This window comes from Sceloporus occidentalis, unplaced genomic scaffold (genome assembly GCF_023333645.1).
Source record: "Sceloporus occidentalis isolate IW3139 unplaced genomic scaffold, rSceOcc1.0.p SCAF_1, whole genome shotgun sequence".
NCBI classification, from domain to species: domain Eukaryota; kingdom Metazoa; phylum Chordata; class Lepidosauria; order Squamata; family Phrynosomatidae; genus Sceloporus; species Sceloporus occidentalis.
Window position 1 is genome coordinate 107,527,136 of NW_028316981.1, and position 22,967 is coordinate 107,550,102.

The 22,967-nt window shown below is 38.6% G+C and overlaps 1 protein-coding gene and 1 pseudogene across 5 annotated transcripts in view; one reads left to right on the top strand and one right to left on the bottom strand.

Moving 5' to 3' along the window:
* LOC149321939 (A-type potassium channel modulatory protein KCNIP1) overlaps positions 1-22,967 on the bottom strand; it is a 799,364-nt gene that overhangs the window by 195,256 nt on the left and 581,141 nt on the right. The window contains exon 1 of one of the 5 annotated variants that reach the window (XM_089531795.1): positions 18,574-18,617. The exons of the other annotated variants lie outside the window; for them this stretch is intronic. The gene's annotated coding sequence lies outside the window, so the exon portion shown is untranslated. Of the gene's footprint in view, positions 1-18,573; positions 18,618-22,967 lie in introns of those variants that run through there. 5 annotated transcript variants of the gene reach the window in all.
* The window catches only part of LOC149321941 (tyrosine-protein phosphatase non-receptor type 12-like), a 133,695-nt pseudogene that overhangs the window by 78,201 nt on the left and 32,527 nt on the right, over positions 1-22,967 (top strand).

The following is a 22,967-nucleotide window of genomic DNA, read 5'->3' on the forward strand; positions in this document are numbered from 1 at the left end:
AGATCAGATACTGTTTGAGCTTTCATCAATTCTCAGAACCTCTGGTTTGCAAGATTTACACAGCTGGGCAGTTAATTAAGCAGTAAATTAATGGAAACAAGGCAAACAATGGGTAGGTAAGCTACACTGAATTTGTTTCCCTAGATATTTTGTTTAACTGAAATTCAGTGTCAAGTGACTGAAATGGATAAGAGCATTAGGTCAGAAATCATTTTGAAAGAACTAGTAGACAACACTGGCCCATTATATGGAGTACCACTACACTTTTTCTCTTTCTAGTAAGTTTTTAAAGATACAGAATAAGAGAAGGAAGGAGAAACATAATCAAGCACAGAGGAAAAGAAATAAGATGACTCTTCAGATGTTTACTTCTGGGGGGCACTCCTCCATCTTCAACTCGAAAATGCATGCACATATGTGGGCCATGTCCACAGAGCAAGAGCCAATGAAAAAGCTGTGTATGAATAAAGGCTTGTTTCATATGTGGGTAATGGAAGTGGATGGGATATAATCTTCTGCTGTAATACTATTCCTCCCACCTGCTTATACAACGGAAAATAAATGCCCCTTCCCCACTACCACTCCCTTTGTGTCGTGTCTTTTTAGATTGTAAGCCTGAGGGCAGGGAACTGTCCAATTAAAAAGATTGTATGTACAGCGCTGTGTAAATTTACAGCACTTTATAAATAAAGGTTAATAATGATAATAATAATGATAATAATAATAATAATAATAATAATAATAATAATAATAATAATAATAATAATAGACTAAGAAGATAGTCTAGGAAGTGGAGACTGGATGTAAATGGTGAATCAGTGATCATATATATGTGCATACCCACACCCACGGACAAACATGTATTCTGGTGTACTATGTATTACTGGACTGTGACATCACCAAGGCTTTGTAACACTATGGGCCCAGCCTATGACTTCACCAGTAGCCATCACAAGATTTAAGGTCTTGGGCCTAAAATCTCAGAGTCTGATATGCTCCATACTTGGAAACCTTAATGCAATGTTTACTTTCTTGCTTGCTTTAATTATGTAGTTATCTATTTACAAATATTTATAAACCACTTATGACTTTCAGATTTTCAACAACAATAAAAAATGTTATATATATATATATATATATATATATATATATATATGACACAATATTTACATTCTCCATAACGTTTCATTAAGGAAGCCACTGCTTAAAGGTGGGCCTGTTTTGAAAATACTTAATTAATGTGTTAATTGGTGAGCTAATTGATCTATTAAGTAACCCCCATACACAAAAATATAAAATTGGTATAATCTATATAACTGGAATGATATAATAATAAAAAAGCCTTGGGTTTGGGTCATTCTGATGCATATTTTTCTTAGCAAGGGCATTGTAGACCTGCAGGCAGTTGTGAATATGGATCTTATGCCTTACAGAGTAATTGCTCTTCAATAAATTTTCGGGACGTGCAAGCATTCATAAGCTTCCTTCGTGCCTTTGGGCATCCTAGTATCCATTGACTGAAATGACGCATTGGTTGTAATGAGACCTCAAACCTTGAAATTATGTGGTTTTTTATGATTAAAAAAGGAACAAGGTAATTACACTTTGATATAGTTGGGAGAACAAATTATCCCTAAGGCAAAATGCCTGTTTTCAGGATGGAATGTAAACAAAGCAGTGACAGCATGTGAACAATGGCAAACCTTCAGAAGGATCTAAATCATATGAGGCATAAGATTAAAACTAAAATGAAATCATGTCCAAGTGATACACAGTCTTCCCTCTCCCTCCTCAGCATACCCTGGAAAATTGTCACCCTGTCTCCATCACCTCAATCTATGTGTGTGCACGCACATTCAAGTTGCCAGTTGACTTATAGTGACCCATGGATTTCATAGGGTTTTCTTAGGCAAGAAATCCTCAGAGGTGGTTTTGTCAATTCCTCCCTCTGAAATACAGTCTACAGATAACATGGCTATCTTCTTGAAAACCACTACAGTACTATTTGAATAATGCATACTGAATAACAGTTCTCTGCTCATATATCACATTACTAGCACTTTATTTAATCATCTTGTTGCATAGCTTGAGGTGCAAAGGGCTTAAATATCCTAAAGGCATTAGGTCCCATCTGATCTGGGAAACTAAGCAGGGTAAGCCCTGTTTAGTATTTGAATGGGAGACTAATTGCACCTCTAGGTTTTTCTCTCTCCATATACAGTAGGAGTCTTGCCTGAAGAATTCTGAGCATGACTTTTCTTGCATAGGAAATTAGTGCAATGGTCTTGAAGTTACAGCAATTTTTTTGTGTCTCATTTTTTGTGGATAGGAATGTTTATTGATCGTTTCCAATCTCTGGGCCACTGCTTTGTTTTCCATATTTGTTGGCATTTTAGTTAGAACTGTACTTCATTCTGTCTCTGTGAATTGTAATTGTTCTAAAGATATATCCTCTGTTCTTGATGATTTATTCTTCCCAATTACTTTGAGTGCAGGTTTTACTTTGCTTCCAGAATTTGTAGTTCATCTTTGTTTTTTCTTTCCATGGCGGGATACAGACCGCCGCTTTGCGGCGGTCTCCCGCCGGCGCCATTTGCTTTGCGCGGGAGCCGCAGCAGCCAAACCGCGCGGCTCCCGCGCGGAGCAAAAAAGAAGCTCCATTTCGGAGCTTCTTCTTGCGGTGCCTTTATGACGTCGCGAGGCGCCTGGCGTGGACTCGCGACGTCATAGGCGCCGCGACACGTCTGGACGCTATGCATCCAGTACGTAAAGATGGCGGCGCCCATGTGGAAGGGGCGCCGCCATCTTGTACGTATTCTATACGTACTAGGGTTAGGGGGGTGCGGAAGCACCGCCCCTTCCTAACCCTAGTACGTATAGAAGACGTACTATATGGCGGTATGTATCCCGCCCATATGTCAGTCTTCCTTACACATTTTTATATAGCTCTTCTGTGTATTATTTTCATCTTTTTTTTATTTCATCATGGTCATGTATTGTATTCCTCTTCTGATTGTACAGCATCCCCACCTTCAGTTTAAATTTCTCTTTGAATTCCTGGATCTTGTGGACGAGGTCTCTATTTCTCCCTTTTTTTGCTGTCAGCTTCAATTTCTCTGCATTGAATGTTGTAGTAATTATCTTTATCCTTGAGTACTAACCATTGACCCATAGCATTCATGGATATGATTGTGTTCCTTTCTTCCTTTTCTTTTTTGTCTTGCCAGCCTGTCATTCATTGTTTCTTCTCCTTCTTTTTGGACACAGATATAATCTTTTTGCATTCCTATTTGATTATGTTCCTGACTTCTGTTCACAGTTTTTTTGGCTCCTAGTCAACCAGCTTAATAGTGCAAATCTGTTTCTCACACTTTCTTTAAATTCTGTTGGAATGTTCTTCAGATCATATTTTGTCATGTTGGTTGGTTTGGTGTTCTTCAGCTTTATTCTAATTTTGGATATTAGTAGTTTGTGGTCTGTGCCACGGTCTGTACCTGTTTTTGTTTTCACCACAAGAATGGAGCCTCTCCATCTTCTGTTACCTTTTATAAATCTATTTGATTTTTGTGTTCACCATTTGGTGATGTCCATGTGTATAGTCTCCTCTCTGGTTGTCTAAAGAAGGTATTTGAAGTGAATAGATTGTTGGTCTCACAAAACTCTATCAGTTGCTCTTTTTCTTCGTTTCTTGTGTCAAGCCCAGTCTCCATACTGTCTTTGATTCCATTCTGATTCCTATTTGGAGTTCCAATCACCCATGATTATCAAGCAGTTTTGGTGTGTTGTCAATTTCTTCCTGGGCTCTGTCATAGAAATTATCAAATTCTTCTTCCTTTGCCTCTGTGGCTGGCATATATAACTGAAGTATGGTGATGTTTATTGGCTTTCCTTGAAGCTTTATTGACATTATTCTGTTGGACTTTATATTATATCCTTTGACTGATTTTTCTGTGTCTTTCCTTATTATTATTGCCACTCCATTCTTTCTTTACATTTTCCTCCCACCTTTCTTTTAAGGAGCACAACATAATAAAAGCCTTCTCTTGGTGCTTACAACAATACTGAGTGAACTTCATGGTTCAATGGGGATTTCAACCCATGTATCCCCTGTCCTAGACCAACATCTAACCACAATATACTAAGGCCATGGAATGAACTAGAAAGAGGCTGATTCACCTATCTTGACTTTCTATAGCTACATTCTTGTTGGCATAGTATCACCAAAGGACTTATAATATACATTGTGTGTGCTAACATTACTCATAAAATGACACATCTAGTTTCATTATCGCTCAACTTCTCTCCCTGCCTGTTCTTTTTCCGCTGTCCCAGTTTTTGGAGTGAGATCGTTGTCATAGTTGTTCACTTTTCTCTGTCAGTGTCTTGAAGTATGTGTGTGAGCACGCACACCACACATACCTGGATAACATCCTGCTGTGAAGTTCAAAGACAATTTTGTACTTTCAAAGAGGGTAAGTTTGGCATGTAAGTTGTTCTGTGGTTGATATGCAAAGGGACTGTGTTTTTGTTTTTGACTGAGGAATATTCCTTTTAAAGCTCCAGCTATTTTTGGAGTAGTGTATAATTTAGTACATTGACGGATCTCTTGCCAGGCATTCTTGTACAACTTTCCCTTTCAGTAAGATGCTCAATTTTCATCCATAATTGGGTTTGCTTATTTCCTTCTCAGATCTGTACCAAACACAGAATTTTGAAGTTTAACATGCCATGCAATATGGTCAGCAACACTTTGGTTGCATACTTATATTTGTTGTTACCTGCCTTCAAGTCAACTTTGACTATAGTGACCCCGAGGATGAGACACCTTCAAGACCTCTCGCCCTCAACAACTATGCATAGTTCCTTCAGGCTCATGGTTGTAGCCTTGATTTATCTACCTGCTGGGAGTCTATATTTTTTTCTCCTGCCCTCTATCTTTCCAAGCATTTTGTCTTTTCTCATGAATCATGACTTCTCATGATGTGGTTGAAGTATGACAATCTAAATTTGTTCATCCTCGTTTCTAGAGATAACTCTGTTTTGATCCGTTCTAGTACCCATTTGTTTGATCTGTTCTAGTACCCAGTGGTTAAATGCTAGTACTGCAGCCACAAGGTTTTCAGTTTGATCCCAGGGGCTCCAAGGTTCACTCTATCTTTCTTCCTTTCATAGGTTAGCAAAATGAGTACCCAGCTTGTTAGGGGCAACTGGCTTACAGACTGTAAACTGCTTAGAGAGTTCTGAATTCACTGATAAGTGGTGTAGAAATGTTCATGCTATTGCAATTTTTCTCTTTGGCTGTCCACATTATCCTCAACACTCTGCACCAGAATCACATCTCACATGAAATGATTTTCTTTCTATAAGGTTTCTCCGCTATCATCAATGCATGGTGATAGGAAATGCAATGGTTTGGACAATCCTTACTTTAGTGTTCAGTGTTATATCTTTGTTTTTTGTTTTTTAAATGATCTTGTTTATTTCGTTCATAGCTACACTTTCCAGGCCTAGTCTTCTAATTTCTTGACTGGAGTCTCCATTCTGATTGATGATTGCTCCAAGCTAGGGGAAATCTTTATTTCAATTTCATCATCTTTTAGATTGAATTTACGTAGGTCCTCTGGGGCCATTATTTTTGTTTTCTTGATGTTCAACATTAAGCCTGACTTCACATTTTTTATTGTGACTTTTATTTAGTAATTGTTCTAAATCCCTTGTTGTTTTCTGCTAGTGGTATGGTGTCTTCTGCATATCTCAGATTGTTGAAGTTCCTTTCTCCGATCTTCTCTTCCTCCACACACATACACATATACCCACATGGCCCTCTGTATCTAAGGATTCTGCATCCATGGATGCAACTGTCTATGGCTTGAAATGAGAGAGAGTGGGCAGATATTTTACTGTACTATGACTAAATTTTATTATTTAGTGAGTTTAAGGCAGTAAAAGATGAACTCAGTTACCTCCCTATATTCTCTTCATCACAACCCTATAAGGGAGGTCTGGTTGAGGATAGTGACTGGCTGAAGATCACCTAGTGAGTTTCATAGCTGGGGTGTAGCTATGGGAAGGGGACAAAATGAAGACATTGCCCCTCAAATAAGAATTTTGTCATCAATGAAATTGTGCACTGCAGTAACTTTGTAGCATTGCAGTAACTTGATACTTCAGTCAACTAGATCTCCCCTGTCTCAGTGCTGCTCTGACCACTATACCAACTGACTTAGAAGGTTCCTCCCTCCCACTTGATAATGCCAGCACAGCAGCTATATAAGAAGAAGGAAGTAATCACAGTAGTGACACTGGCAGTATGAAGATATTTGAACTTGGCTCAGAAGTACATGATACTACTTTTAATAGGGGCAACCCTTGTACCATACCCGGAAGCTTCAATTGGTGAAGAATATGGCTGCGAGACTGGTTGCTAGTTGTTCCAGGGCGGACCACATAACACCCATCCTGCAAGATCTCCATTGGCTGCCTATTCGCTTCCGGGCGCAATACAAGGTGTTGGTAATTACCTATAAAGCCCTAAATGGCTTGGGCCCAGGTTACTTGGAGGACCGCCTCTCCCCATACAATCCGCCCCGCACACTCAGGTCAGCCGGGAAGAATCTGCTAAGGGTTCCGACTGCGAGATATGCGCCAACCTCGCAAAGAGCCTTCTCTATCTCGGCCCCCAAAATTTGGAACACCCTTCCCGATGAGCTCCGCTCCACCACCTCCCTGGATCTCTTTAAAAAGAGAGTTAAGACCTTCTTTTTCCACCAAGCTTTCCCCCATGTGCCCTGATATTATATGGTTCCCCCCCGATATGTATCTGCATCATTGACATCAACTCAGCTGGCTTTGATTTGGTTATATAGCTTTTTAAATTGTAATTGGTAATTTCTTTTATTGTTCTATTTTATTGTATGTACATATTGTATTTTTAACATGTATTATTGTATTCTCTGTATTTTTGTGCACCGCTTTGATCAATGTGGAAAAGTGGTATATAAATTATTATTATTATTATTATTATTATTATATACAAACAACCTAAATCTGACAAGCACAATTCTGAATCATACCGGCCCTGTGCAGACCAGCCATTAAGCCTGGCCTGGTGCCAGAGTTGGGGCATCGCATCCACATGACGTACGCCCCTACTCTGTCCCCAGGGTGCCTTGATGCTGCATGCTGTTCCACATGATGCACAGCATCTCGGCACTCCTCAGGCGCTACGTCCATATGATTAGGGATGTAAAGAATATTCTCCAAAATTTGAAAATTAGGAGAAATATGCCTAATTCGACAATTTCGACAACATTTTAGAGAGAAGAAATTCTGAGCAGTTCTCTATCAATGAGTAAGAATTTTGATTGTTAGTCATTTCAAAATGAAAGGGAGAGAAGAATCCTTCATCTGACTCCCGATGGCTACTATTTGCATATTTTGTGTAAGAAAAGCTACCATTCATCCTGGAGGCTATTTCTTTTGTTAGGATGATTCTCACTCCAACTTTGCTCAGGCAGAGTTTGGTTTGAAAAACAAAAGAGAACAAAAGGTGAGGCCTTCTACCCTTTACGCCATGCTCTGACATTCAAATTCTTACAGAAGACAAGAAATTCAAGTCTCAAAACTTAGCAGGCCAGGAAAGGTCTTGTAAGCTGCTCTGATAGCCTTTTGTTTGAAGAGCTGGGCATAAATTATTATTATTTCACTTACTCTCAGCTTCAACTCCAACTCTGCACCTCTCCCATGGTGATGCAACAACAACAACAACAACAACAATAATAATAATTGGCAAGGAGAGTGCAGAATATCCATGAGTGAGAGAGTGTGACTTACCCAATGTCACCCTGTGGATTTACATGGCTGAGCTGGGATCAGGACTCTAGCCTCCCAGTTCACCCTAGAAATTCACTGGCTGACCTTGGGCAAGTCACATCCTCTCAGCTTCAACTCCAACTCCTAAGTATTCTTTCATGGTAGGTTTTATTCATGGCAGAATTCTTGCCATCACACCCTACTCTGCTCCTATTTGAGGATTCCTGTTTGGCAGAAGAGCATTGCCACTTGGCACCCGACCCCTCCCCTTCTCATCTGTGAGGGTCACACTATCTCAGCTTCAGGGGCATCCCATGGCAAAACTCCTCTTTATGCCAAGAAAACCCTCAGTTTGTCCCATCTTCCAGTGTCATCCTGATGTTGAACAGGGGTCAGACTACATGCCCTCTAGTATGCCATGTATTCCTATGTGTTACTTCATAGCAGAAGGGGTTGGACTGGATGGTCCTTGAGTCCCCTCAACTCTAGCATTTCTTGTTGGGGCTTCACAGTTTATTTTTTGAGACTGGGATTCCCCTCCCCCCTTTTGTGTGTGTGCCTTCAGGGTTTTTAAGCATAGGAATGTTGTTTAAACCTCTGCCAAACTTCCTTTTGACATGGTAATTGAGTTTGAAATGCAAAGTAATTAGCGTAATTATTCGCCTTGTCTTTTATTGTCATTCAGAGAAATCTGTGAAAAATATTTCGCTGGCTGCTGAAAGGGAGAGAAGAAATCACCCTTTGAAAGAGGGATTTGTGGAACGAATTTTTTTTTAAAAGTTCTCCTCAAGCTCTCAATTAACAAGGAGAAAAACATGGGTTTCTCCAATCACTACATATGATGCAGCACCAAAGGAGCACCTTCAAGCTGCAGCACCGCAGCTATCACACTCTTTCCAGGGCACAAAATGTACCTGCCTTTTGCATCCTAGAAGGATGGATTGGGGCCATGGCCTGCAGTTGCCATGGCCTCGATTCGGAGCACTTGAAGGCGGCTGTAGGCTGCCCCTTAGGGGCAGTCTGCATAGCCCCACTGAGAGGGATATGTTTCTCTCCCTGTCTAGAATAGCTTACCAATTGAATTTAGCTGGTCCAACTGGTGGATAATTTTGTTTCAAGTTCATTGTTCAATAATTTACCAAAATCCACAAGTTGCATACTTGGCAGAAAGAGAAACTGTCAGATTTCACCATGTTTATTCAGACTTGAAACCTTGCTAGTATTCACCTTTGGCATCTCCTGCTAGCAAATATCTTACTCTTCATTTTCTACACTATGACACATTTCTAAACAATATCAGGCTGCACACAGCCAAGAAATGATTCAAAGGCTCTTGGCTGCTCTCCACAGTTCTTCATTATACAATCAATCAATTTTGTTCTACAGGGTCATCTTGCCCCATGACCTTTCTCACAGGAGTTGCCCCTGTGAATGAATAAAAAGCTATAGATACACATAGCAAAGACAATATGTTTCCCAATAGGGACATTTTGAGGAAAAACTACATGTACATAGAATGCTAAGCTACAGCCCAGGGGGGTATAGTGTTTCAGTAGGTAGAACGTAGGTGTGTGTGTGTGTGTGTGTGTGTGTGTGTGTACATCATATTTGATGGACATAGTAACTTCTAATTCTTTATTCTTGCAACTATTTTGTGAGTTATGTTAGGCTAAGGCTGCATCTCCACTGTTGAATTAATACAGTTTGACACCACTTTAGCTACCATGGCTGAATTCTATGGAATTCTGGGATCTGTAGTTTTGTGAGATATTTCACCTTCTCTAACAGAGTGCTCTGATGTCACAACACAGTGCAAATCCCAGGATTCCATTGGATAGAGCCATGGCAGTTAAAGCAGTGTCAAACTGCATTAATTCTGCAATGTGGTAGTAGCATAAGACTCAGCCAGTACTTGATTGTGAGAGGAAGGATTGGGAAGAGGCTTCCTTTTCACTATAGTCTTTACTTACGGCTTCTATTTTGTTGACAAGATTGTGCACTAACCCAGAAACACATTGAATGAAGGCCCAGCGTTCCTGAGAGGGAGAATGGAATGAGTCAACGGTAAAGAACAGCAGCTACATAAAAACCCAGTACAATAAGCTTTCTTCTTTGTATGCTACTACTCTTGCCTGTTGGATAAAACCACTGAAATGATTCTGATACAACTACCTACTCATATTTTCAAAATAACACTGGGATATGTTTGACTCTTTGTCTTATGTACTACATATACCTTTGCAGCCAAGTGTGTTTTTACCCTCAAATCTAACCTGCGATACGGAAGGCACTTCAGCACTGTTTTACATTGTTGTTTTTTGTATGCCAGGAGGAACTGTCACTCTCTGTATGGAATGTGTCCAGGTACTATGTGAGGAGCAAGGCCTTTATCTCCTGCTTGAAAGGCAACAAGCCAATCACATTCACCTCTTGTTTATCTGATTCTCCTTGACGATAGTCTGGACCTACAGAGTTTACACTTGTATTGGCTGTTATTTCTGTTTAATAGGCTGCCTGCCAGAGGAACAAGTATCCTTCGGCTTCATTTGAAAGGAGAAGAAGTTGATACCGTGCAACTGCAAACAAAATCAATTCCGTTCAGACCTTGAAAAATGGCAGTATTGAAAACTGCATTGAAGTTGGGATGGGAGAGGAGCTGAATACAGAATATGATGCCTTGATGGTTTCTTTCATGGTTTATGTTTGAGTGAATGAGTATGAAGGTAATCAAAAATATGAATAGAAACAACTGCCTTGTCTGTGCTGCTACCTGCAACAGCTGTCATAGCAGAAATACAGTTTAGGAAGGTTCATATCATTGCACAAGGTCATAGCTCCACAGGACACCTGAATAAGGATGTCCCTGTTATCTAGTCTACAGCACACAATGTGATTTTTAAAAATAAGGTTCAAGATACAATAATACAATACAATACAAAGCCTTTATTATAATCAACAGACCTCCGGGCAATAAAATAAAGAAACAAATAAAGAAATAAAAAAATCAGCTTTAACACAACAATGGCATATAAAAAGATAAATTTGCAATAGAAGTACAAATATAAATAATTAGAAATAAGACCTACTAGTCCTTCATCTAATTAATTTTTTAAGAACATAACCAAACCTTATTATATAAAACAGATACTGCTCCTCCTTATTATTGTGCATACAGTCAGCCCTTCTTATACACGGATTTTTTATACATGGATTCAAGCATACACGGTTTGAAAATGTTCCAAAAAAGTATAAATTTACCTTGATTTTCCATTTTTTATAAGGGACACCATTTTGTTATGTCATTATATTTAATGGGACTTGAGCATACACAGATTTTGTTATACACGGGGGATCTTGGAACCAAAGAACTTACTGCAGCCTCTAAAATCTAGGCTTGCGGCGACCTCCCAGAGGGCGTTCTCTGCTGTCGCCCCCAAACTCTGGAACGACCTGCCGGATGAGATCCGTCAGATAACATCATTAGACAGCTTTAAAAAAGCGGTCAAGACGGATCTCTTCCGGCAGGCCTTTCCAGATTAACCATCCCGGCCCAGGTTCCCTGATTCCCTCATTCCTCCCGTGGCCCCATCTTAGTGATGGTTGAGGATCAACAGAGGGATATCAGGGGTTTTAGTTTTTAATTGTTGTTTTTATGCTTTGATAATTGTGTTTTTAATATGTTATACTGTTTAATACTGTCTTAAGGGGGGGAGGGATAAAGTGTTTTTAATTGTTGTATTTTATATTTTACTGTTGTCAACCGCCCGGATTGGTTTCCCATAGGGCGGTATACAAATAAATATTATTATTATTATTATTATTATTATTATTATTATTATTATTAAATCCCAGCATATAACAAGGGTCCACTGTACAATAAGATTGGGCTGGATCAGGAAAAAGACATTACTGTTAATTGCTAACACCAGTTACTGCTTCTTAACTGTAGTAGCTACTATATCCCTATGGGTCTTAATTGCTGCAAAACAGAATTTTGCCACTTCTTCTGTAACCTTTTTATGGGTTTCTTTTTGTAAATATCCTGTGTACCAGCCCTGAGATCTTCCATGGAATGTATCTAACAGGGGTGTTATTAATCTTAATCTGTCATCCCTATAGAAAGTGTATGTGAGAAAAGATTCAAGACAAACTGCAGTTCACAGGAAAATATTTCATTCATCTATTATGAATTTTTGGGTTTTCAGTAGGTTGCAAGCTGTACAAAAGTCAGTAAAATTGGTTGGATGGGTGGATGAATGGATTAAATAAGTAAAATGGTTCTTATAATTGAGAGGGATATCAACTGAATGAAAGAGAAGTACTCAAATCAAGAGCTGATAGTTACACATGACTATGTACTATAAACTATATACTGTAGCTGAGCCCATTTAATAGGGTTGGATCCAGAGAAATATAAATGGACCTCTAGTCAAATCACAGCTTTCCAGATGTGTAAACCAGAGTGTCCTTAGATCCCCCCAGTTCTGTAATTATAGAAACTTTGAACTTTTGTGAAATGTAACTTTTGCAAGCTGGGTAGAGGGCCCTCCAGAATAGTATACGGTAAAGAAGAGAGGGCTGCAATGTTATGGTGAAATGGACAGAATTCAGAGAACCTGCCTTCCGTTGCACAAGTAGAAGTGCCTTTACATTGGTGCAAAGCACCTTTCAGTTTGATGCTACAGCATGAGAATTCATCTCAGTTCAACAGTCTGCTGTGTACAACAATTTGCACTGTGTGAAGTCACCTGTATTTTTCATAACTTTTTTTAATTTGCACAATTAGCTTCTGAGATAGAGTTAGCTAAAGAAACAGGGACTTGCTTAAAACTGCATGTAGACCCTTCACTCACATTCTTTCCAATACTCATTCATCAAATGAATGGCTAAAAAAATCACGCACTGGAAGTAAGCTCTAGTGAACTCATTTCTATGTATTGGTCAAACAATTTTCTAGTAATGCTTAAAGTGATACTTAAAGACACAATTCTACTTTTTTCATCTCGATCAATGCTCCTTTCTTCCTTGTAAAAATAAACACAAATATCACCCTCTGTACAGGATATATTTTGCACTGTGTCATCTTTTCTCCTTTGGCAGAAATGCAAGATAGATATTTGATAAATAAAACAATAGCTTTGTAAGCATATATGGAAGTTGTTTTAAGTTTGGTTTAAAAGATATAACATATGAACTAATATGCTTGTTATCATATCTGTCAGATAGGTACACTTAACAGCTAAACACAGCCAAACCAAACACTGATGGTGTTGCATCATGTTTGCCACCATATTATTAAAATGTAGTTTAAGATTATTTTTTTAAACTAAGGAAGAGAAATCCAGCAATTTAATCTAATCCATATAATTTTACACTGTATGTGTCTATTCATATCCATTTTTGTTCATATGAATTCCTCTAAGATATATATTTAATAAAGAATTCAGAAGTATTGTAGATAATGTTAAAAGTTAAGCCATAGAGTCAGTAAACAAACTATTAGCTCATGGAGCTAATGATGATATGACTCAACAATAATACAACTCTAAAGCTCTGTGTTAAATGCATCTAATTTAACAGGTCAACCATGATCTCCAAATGTGCTTGTTTTCTTTAGCAGTTGATGTGCCTCAATGACTTATGCTATGGGCAGATGTGCAAGGACAACATTTTCAGAGGCACAGAATTTACAACTTTGAAAAGCTGCTTTAGGAACAGAGTACATAAAGCTCCCTCCTCACTTGTTCAACAAAGGATTCTACTCAATGAGGATATCTTGACCTCAATGGAGATATCCAATGTTGTAAAAGCAATACATGAGCAGGAGGCAGAACCACACCAAGCAGCTGTGCTCTAAACATCACACAAACCAATTAGCCCATCCCCTTGATTCCTAAGCATACAGAAAAAAATAATCCAGGGAGAAAGCCTTCTCCAATAACACAGATTTCTGGCCGACACAGAAACCTATATGTGATAGTATGTTGTATATGTGGAGGCCCATACTGACAGATGGTCATGCTGTATGTATCAGGGGGAGGAGTGCATCAATTCATGAGACATGGAGGACAGAACTACTTGCCATAACCTTGCTCCTTGCTCACAAGTTTTATTTTAACCATTTTGGATAACTCATAAAGTAGGCTTTCAGGTGTGCTGTTCCCACACTGAACCTACTGTTGATGGATAGACTATTAAAAATATTCAGATAATGGCTGAAAAATATGTTTTCCAAGTGTTGAGAAACCCTGATGAGAGGAATTTTAAACTGATGGAAATATTCGCAGTTCTGGACTTACTCTATGCAAAATTCACACATGGTTGTTTTGTGTGCAAAACAACCATATGCAGATTTTGCAGATAACAAGTCCTGAATTGTGAATAGTCTTTGAAAACTGTGTGGTTGCTCATTCCTATCTTTATGAAAAACGTAGTGAAGAATTACATCCCTAGCTTCTACTCACTTTTTCAATTTGTAAATGCAAACCAAATGGTATTCTCATTAATCTTTTCTTAAGACTATGAAACTTTGAAACTCCCTCTCTTCCTATCTCCAGCTCTGAAAATCTTATTCCTTCTTAATCCCCTCCATCCCTGAAGATCAGCCTTTCTCTAATTAAAGGTGGGCATGATCCTGAAATACAAAGCATCTCTTGACAAAATGCCACATACACAAAGGTTTAGTGAGGTGACATCACTGGCTCTGCCCCCAAATTATGTGCCTTCTCCACTCATAAAACTGACATCTGCAGGTGAGGCATATAGGTGAATCTTTTGCCTTGAGTCTTCTAAATGGGCTAGGATCCTGAATATACAAAGTATCAACTTGTTTTGCTTTTTAAATGGTTAAATTCGCTTATGCAGTTTTCTACAAGCAACATGGGGACTTTGGTGGACAAAGCTGAGGAACCATGTGCAATCTGGAAGAGGTGACCCAGAAGTTTAGCCCCATTGAGAAGTGTGGAGTTCCTGCATATGGTTAACCTATGAAAGAAACTTTATACATTATACTAATATTCTTTCCATCCTAGGAATGGTACTTATAACTAAACAGCAGAACTTATTTTCCAGTCAAGTCCAATTTGCTCTAAAAATACTGTATGGAAACTCTGAAATACTGTGTTGAAACTATGAAACTTTTTTTTAAAATAGCCCAAAATAGGATCAATTTATTTATGCATAAATATATGCATCTAACATACATGAAAGCATAACAAATATACCTCTTAGACTACAGTGCATAGGAAATGTAGTTGTGAATTTCCCATCCTCAGCTCCCCAAAAACATCTATACTGTTTGTGCATCTAATTTTCCAGTTCCATTTACTCAAAGGAATGTCAAGATACTGTTTGCAAATTTATGTATGAATGATTTTAAAACTAAAACCAAAGCAGAATTTTAAGCAAAATGATTTATCCTTTACTGGCATTGCAGATGGGATTTTCCATTCTCACAATGCATTAAAAACCTCCTGTGATAAATACGTGTGTGTTCTTAAAGGCTGTTGAAAGTCAAATGAAGGTATTTCTCCATATGTAATGAAGCTTATTTTCAGACTTCTGTCATGTGAATGTATTGCAAACCCAACCGGAATAAACAGTAATCCTAACAAGGTTTTAAAAGAACAGATCTATAATGCATGTCCAATTGTATGGTTTCAAAATCCCTTCTTCCCATGCATTGTAAACTTTGCATCTAACATGGTAATATTAAGTCATAACAATGACATATCTCTACAGGCATTTCTTTTTTACAAAACACAAAAACAAATTTTACAGCCATATTCAGGCATATACAGTATTAATTAAGAGATACCAGACTTACACAAAGTTCTACCTTTGATTGTCTAGAATCGATTGTCTAGACACTTTCAAAAACATTAATATTTATAGGAAGTTGGAATGAATTGTGCATTTATTTCTAAAAACTTTTGCATATCTACTTTTGTTGCAAGCTGCTTATATACTGTGTCATAAATTGTACTGGGACATATAACATCAAATAGCTTACACAATAACAGGCACATTTTTAAAAATATGTTACTGTTCTAAATAGTAGCAAGAAAAGAAAGCTTTTTAAAATTATGTTCATGTTCTAGGTCATCAGGAATATTCCTTTACTTTCCATGAAAACATCTGCTGAAATAATGAGAGTTTATTTCCTCTAACTACTTTTATAGTATTATAAGGTATATATAGATTTGATATTTGGTTTCATGCAATTTAAATATATGTTTATTTTCCTATCTGTGCAAATCATACTTTTTTCTACAAAGTGAGAAAAGGCAGCCACAACCAGAGTTCCAATGTCAAACCATATATATATATATACACACACACACACACACACACACACTGGAAATATATTGTTAGTCAATGCAGCATAGTTTGCTTTGATACTCTCTTAAGACTATTATATCAAAGCTAAGAAAAGATGGTTGATTCTAAATGTACTTTTAAAAGTGTGAAGTTGTAGAAAAACAAATGATTTGAGATACAAAGATAAATGCAAATAATGGTAAATATCAGTTGCGCAGCAATACACATTGTTTTTACAGTTATATTTGGCGTAAAAAAAGTTGCAAGATTTGAGCAGTCGTGATATCATTTATGTACAGTTTATGTACAAAGCACTGTCCTGCAAAGAAGTTCCTGAGACATATTCATATGTTGAAAGCTCCTTTCAAATGCCTCTCTCCCCCTTCTTAAAAATCAGACGTAGTCTGCACAAATATATACCTATCCTTAAACCTAGATGCATATATTCAAACTTGAAGTATCTCTTAAGAAAATATATATTGAGCTATATAGCTCTGTTCCTCCCCCCTCTCACACACACATACTGTCCCAGCTTTACTGCATGTAGAACTATTAAGGTGAAAATAGGAACAAAAAGCTTCCCCCCTCCAAAAAACAAACAAATATTGTTTTTCTTTAGCAGCCTACCTTCATCAGTATCTTCCAGCAGCCCCATATGCTCAAGAGCTTTCACAAATGCCACAATTATCACCAGAACAACAATCATTTCAAGTCCCTCCAAGTTCATCTTGAAAAATTATTCATGTGACAGCATCTTTTCGGAGGGGAGCATCCTGACTTTGGAGTTAGACCTTAATTACAAAGCTCTGCCAGACCAGGATATGCCACACAACCAGATTACAATACAATGCAAAAGAAGTCCAGCATATTGCCACCATAAAACATTACCATTGACAGCAAGATGAAGAGAGGAATGCAAGGAAGTCATCTCTTACCATGTCTGCATCACTTGCTTGCACGGATACAGATGTTTCAGTCTCTAAGGCAACAGAATATACAGGAGCTACTTTGTTAAGCACCCCCACCCCACCCCACTCCTGCCAAAGTTTGGAAAACAGTAGCTTAGCTGAATATGTGGCATTTTCTTCCCATATTAAATTGCAGAAATAGCTTCACATCTGCATCCAAAAACACAGACATGCATTTACTTTGATTTCAGGGAAAGCAATAGCATAAATAGTTCTCTTCAGTTTGCCTGCCTGTGTACTTATCTTGAGAGCCAATGTGATGTAGTGGTTTAATGGCTGGTCTAGGACTCTGGAGACCAGGGTTCAAACCCTAGCTCATCCATGTAAATATGCTGGGTGACCTTAGCAAGTCACACTCTCCCAGCCTCAGGGGATGACAATGGCAACCCCCCCCCCCTCTGAAGAAATGTGCCAAGAAAACCCCATGATATATTTGCCTTAGGGTCACCATAAGTTGGAAATTACTTAAAACAACAAGTACCCAGTTTATCACACAGGGCACTTACTGCAACGCAAATGCTACCCAAATGTTTCCCAAACATTTCTGAAGTGCCAGAGGTGGGATCATCCATCATGCTTCTGAAATGTCATAGAGGCTCCCCGCTTTCCTTCCATCACGGAAACTTCGTGGGGAAGCCTCAGAAAAAAGATCTTTTGTTAATAAAAACGGCTTTCCTGAGGCTTCCCCATGAACTCTTCTGCATATGTACACACATTGCTAATGCTTTGCATCATTAAAGGCTGGAGGTCTTGAAAAAGTACAAATTCAGAACAGAGATACTTACATATTTAATTTTTCATTTGTTAGTGTGTTTTGAAAATATTTGAAACATGCTATTGTGGATTATTTGAAAGTATTGTCTTTGGTTATAGGTGATTTAAGAGAAATATTATATTTTAATTGAATAAACTACTAGTTGTTGCAGGCTTGAGGTTGGTAGCAGGACAGAAGCTTTTGGATTACCTCTGGTGGTTTTATAACTGAGGATGAGAGACAGCAATGTGCCCTAACCCTCTCAAATTTAGGAGTATGGTGTTGCTGATTGCTAAGGATTTTTTTTTTAATATACTTGCAAGAGCTTCCGACATTTGGGACATAAAACATTTTCAACAGCAACTTTCAATTACAAGTGAACCAAATATTCACCTTCAATATGACATTTGACAAATAGTTCACAGCTTGTGAAGTCAAATACAGACTTCCCACACCATGAAAGTTTTGGATGTTCAAACCAGAGTGGGCAAAACACTCTGAACATAGGGAAAAAAACTGAGCAAGAAACAAAGTAATTTAAAGTTGCAAAGCTTCCTGGGGGAAAAGGAAGGGGGCTGCCTTAAAGCATTCAGATTGTGTGTACAGGATGTGAAGTAGTCAAGGAATCAAAAAGCATAATGAAAAGAACTGTGAAAAGAGCCAGAGTAAAACTAGCAGGTTTAATATTCGCATACACAGAGAAATAAGTTTTATACTTACAGCAATTGATTTTGCTGAAACGATTTCTTGTTTACTTTTTTGTTTATGAAATAATTCCTATGCTGTCTTCTAAAGAGTAGTTCTCAAATGTTGTTCCCCCAGTTAATTTGGACTTTATTTCCCAGAAGCCCCATCCAGTTTGGTCAATGATCCGAGATTCTGATAGATGAAGTTCAAAGCATCTGAAGGACCAAAGACAGAGAACCACTGCTCTAAAACAGTTTCCAATTCCTTCCATTAGTTTTGTCTGTGAATCTGAAAGATATACTGCCATCTGCCAACTGTCATTAATGCAGAGTGTGAATGCCAGAGACCATTGTGAATCTCCACAGACCATTTGTCTGTGTGAATCCCCACAAATCATTTCAACACCACTTTTCTTGATTTCATTTATCACTATTTTATACCCTTCTGTATAATACTTTGCAAGAATGCAGCTTGTGTATTTTTAGTTATTTCTACTACATAAACAGCCAGCATGGTGTAGTGGTTTGAGCACAAGACTAGAACCCTGGAGATCGGGGTTCGATTCCTTGCTCAGCCATGGAAACCCACTGGATGAGTGTGGGTGAGTCATACTCACCCAACCCCAGAATACCTCATGATAGGTTTGCTTTAGAGTTGCCATAAGTCAAAATGACACAACAACAAAACTATGTCATAATTCTCTGATTCTGTTACAAGGGTAGACTGGACATAGAGCTTGGTTTTTGCTTTTGCATTTTTTAAAAAACCTTACTGCTATCTACAATAAGTTTCTGGGCCTGAATAGGAGAGGAATTAAAAGCAGTAACACATTTGCATAAAATCCCCTTTTATAAAATCTTTTTTTAAAAAAAAAGAAAAGAAAAGTAGAAAAATCTTTGCAGCTGCAAGATCTGATTCAAAATCCATTGCATTGTCACATCCCATTTTGCAGAGAGTCACTGAAGATAACATAGCTATGGAAAAATCTATACATGAAAAGGCTTTAGAGCACATTTAGATAATTATTGTATTGTACCCTGCAATGGCTGAAATTGAATTTTAGCTTTTAATTTCAAGCTAACAGATACTGGCCTAAATCCTATTTTAGTTCTAGTAGAGTAGACCTATGGAATTCATTAGCAGCATCTATGTGGACTCATCATTAAACAACTGATTGAATGGGTCTAGTAACCAGCAGGATGTCACCTACTGTGTTGGTCATTCTTGATGATATTTAAGGTCAACAACTCTCAGTACCTTTGTCATTGCCTCACCTAGTGCTAGAGGCCTAATTTCAGTTGTTCATCCAAATTAGAGCAGACCCACTGAATACGTTATGGAAATTGATTCAATTTGTGCTTTCTAGCTGGGGCTTGAAATTGAATTTAGGCCATTTTCTTTAATAAAGAGGCCCTATTTGTGAAAGCAGGTAAAGGGTAAATTATGAAAAGGGATACTCAAGGTTCTACCCCTCCTCTCCTCCTTCTAGAAGGCAATTTGTATTTTGTCACCAACAGAAAGGAGCATCCCAAGCAAGGACAAGGACTTTAAGGGATGCTTTCGATGTTATTTAACTTGCAGGGCCTGTGTGCTGTGAGGGAGTGGAAGCTCTTTTGCCATTTAATTTTAATGGAACCCCTCACTCCCATTACCTTGATATACTCATTGTGAGTTATGTTTTGAAAGCACCACTGTGATTATTGAAGTGGTTCATATCATCTCCCTTAATCAGGTCTCAGTGAAAAAGGAACATCCCATATAAATGGTTTCACTTATCAAGTTCCAGTGGAGCCTATAAAAGGCTGTTCCAGTGATCTGTCATCCCACCTTAAAATATACTGAGAGATGAAGGCCATTTATCAATGCACGAGGGCAGGCTTTGCATGCAAAAAGCCCTAAATTCCAGCATCCACAGTAAAAGGATCTTAGATAGCAATGGAGACTTGTTCCCTGGATAGCCATTACCACTCCATGGAGACAGAAGAGCATTCAGTGGACTAGCTCAAACATAGGCCGATATGTATGCAAAAATTCTGCAGGCCATACTGGCTGTAATTAGTTATTTCCCCTACTTCCTGCCTACACTAGTTCTACACCATACTTTGAAACAGAGCTAGGAGTGGGTTTTGTACTACAACTACTAGTGGCTGTGCTGCTGGAGTTTTCTGGGAGTTCATGTCCCCTCCCACCCAAATGTCCAAATGTCTGCTTTGAATGCAGTGAAAATTTAATGAAAAGCAATCTAATCCCCAGAAAAACTGCCTAGGATTACTCATGTGAAACTGGTTCTCCATGTTGCATCACATGTAGAGTGAGTGCATGAAAACTGGAGAGGTATCTGATCAATCAGTCAATCCAGAACCTCAAGTGTGGGGTTCAAACTTTAGGGGAATTTCCAAAACTGTCTTCAAATGCTACTAAACAGAATCATGCAGCTAAAGGCTTTTCCAAAGACCTCAGTGGGCTTGATCCGTAGAAGGCCCTATGTTGTGTTCACATCATGACCTATGCAGAGAGAACATGTTGCCTCCAAATTTTACTGGATTCCAACTCCTATGATGACTTTTAGTGATTCTGGCTAGGTTTAAAGAGAATTACAGTCTAACAATATCTTGAGGACCACATGATTCTGACCCTTGTAATAGCCCTTTGTTTTTCCTGTTTGCTCTCCTTTGTTGTTTTCTACCTGTGCCTTGCAACTTTATAAAAAAAATGCACACATGCACCTCACACATACACACACACACACAACTGAAATTAGAGGTCAACAGGAGAGGAATAGAAAGGGATAAGTGCCTTCAGTGAAGGAGCAAGACACAACAGACTAGGTTCTTGCAATCACAAAGGGAATGTTCCAGCTTGTTTCTTGACACTTTCATTGAAAAGGATAAGGAACTTCCAAATGATGGCCAAGATTCTGCATGAAAGAGACAGAGCATAACTTTACACGCATGGAAGTATATGGCAGTTGTGTAACAATGTCTCACTATACTTTTACACTGAACAAATGAATGGGCAACCAAATAGTCATACACATCTGTGTGCTCAATGTGAATCCATAGACACATCCTTTTTCAGTATGTCACTATGCTTTTTGTATGCAACTTCACTTCTGCAATCCTGAATTTAATACATGCATTCTACTTTGGACAAAAATATTCAACCACTTCCTCACAGGAACGTGTGTGTGCCTTCCAGCCATTTTTCAATTTATGGCCGTATGAATTTCATAGGGTTTTCTTATGAAAGAAACACTTAGAGGTGGTTTGGTTAACACGAACAGGATTCTAGCCCATATTTAGTTGCCTTGGGTCCTTCTCTGGGAGAATGTCATCACAGAAATTAAATCAAATTAAATAAATAACTTATTTCTAGTTGTGCACTCCCAAACTAAGCAAGCACAGTCTTTCACACATCAAATGTGACTACATCTTATTGATGTATTAATTTATTTTATATGCCACTTTTGTCCCATATGCTACCCCAACCACAGCAAGGACAGTTCCAACCCAGCCTCCATTGGCAGAGAGTACCATAGCCTGAGAGCAGCCACTGAGAAGGCTCTCTTCTGGGTTCTCACCAGCTGTACCTGTGAGGGTGGTGGGATTCAGAGAAAACCTTCTGCAAAGATCTTTAAACTCATATAGGCTCATATAGGAAGATATCATCTTTCAGATAGTCTGGACCTAAGCTGTAAAAAACTTTATAGGTAATAACCAACACTTAGAATTCTGCCTGGAGATGGGCTAGTAGCCAATGCAGCTGTTTCAGCAGAGGGATCAAATGTCCCAGTCAAAATCCTAGCCACAGCCTTTTGGGCCATCTGAAGTATCCAAACAGTTTTCAAAGGCAGTCCCACATAGAGTGTGTTACAGTAATCCTAATGGGATGTAATCAAGGTGTGTGCTACTGTGGACAAATCTGATTTTTCAAGAAATGTTTATAGCTGGTGCACTAATTTTAATTGTACAATCACACTCCTGGCCATAGCTGAAACCTAGGTTTCCAGGCTGCCAGGCTTAGGGCTGAGTCCATGAGTATACTCAACTATAAGACTCAGATTTCAGGGAGACTGTAATCTCATTCAGCACAAGATGAATCCCTATTCTGTAATCTGCTTTCTGACTGGTCAGGAGCACCTCTGTCTTGTCTGAATTAAGCTTCAGTTTGTTTGCCTTCAATCAGTCCATTATGACAACATATATTTAGCCCGCTCCATATGCAGGCTTCTCTTACACGGCTTTCATCTTATGCTGAAGCTGCAGGAGAATTAAATGAATGGTATGCTTACACCATGCCGTATGCACACACACCATTGTTTTCACATGGTTTCCTCCCTACCCAGGGAGGATCCAGAATGCATCCCCCATGTAAGGGGAGGGCTGACTGTACAATGATTTAGTACTGAAACGACTTTCTTGGAGTCA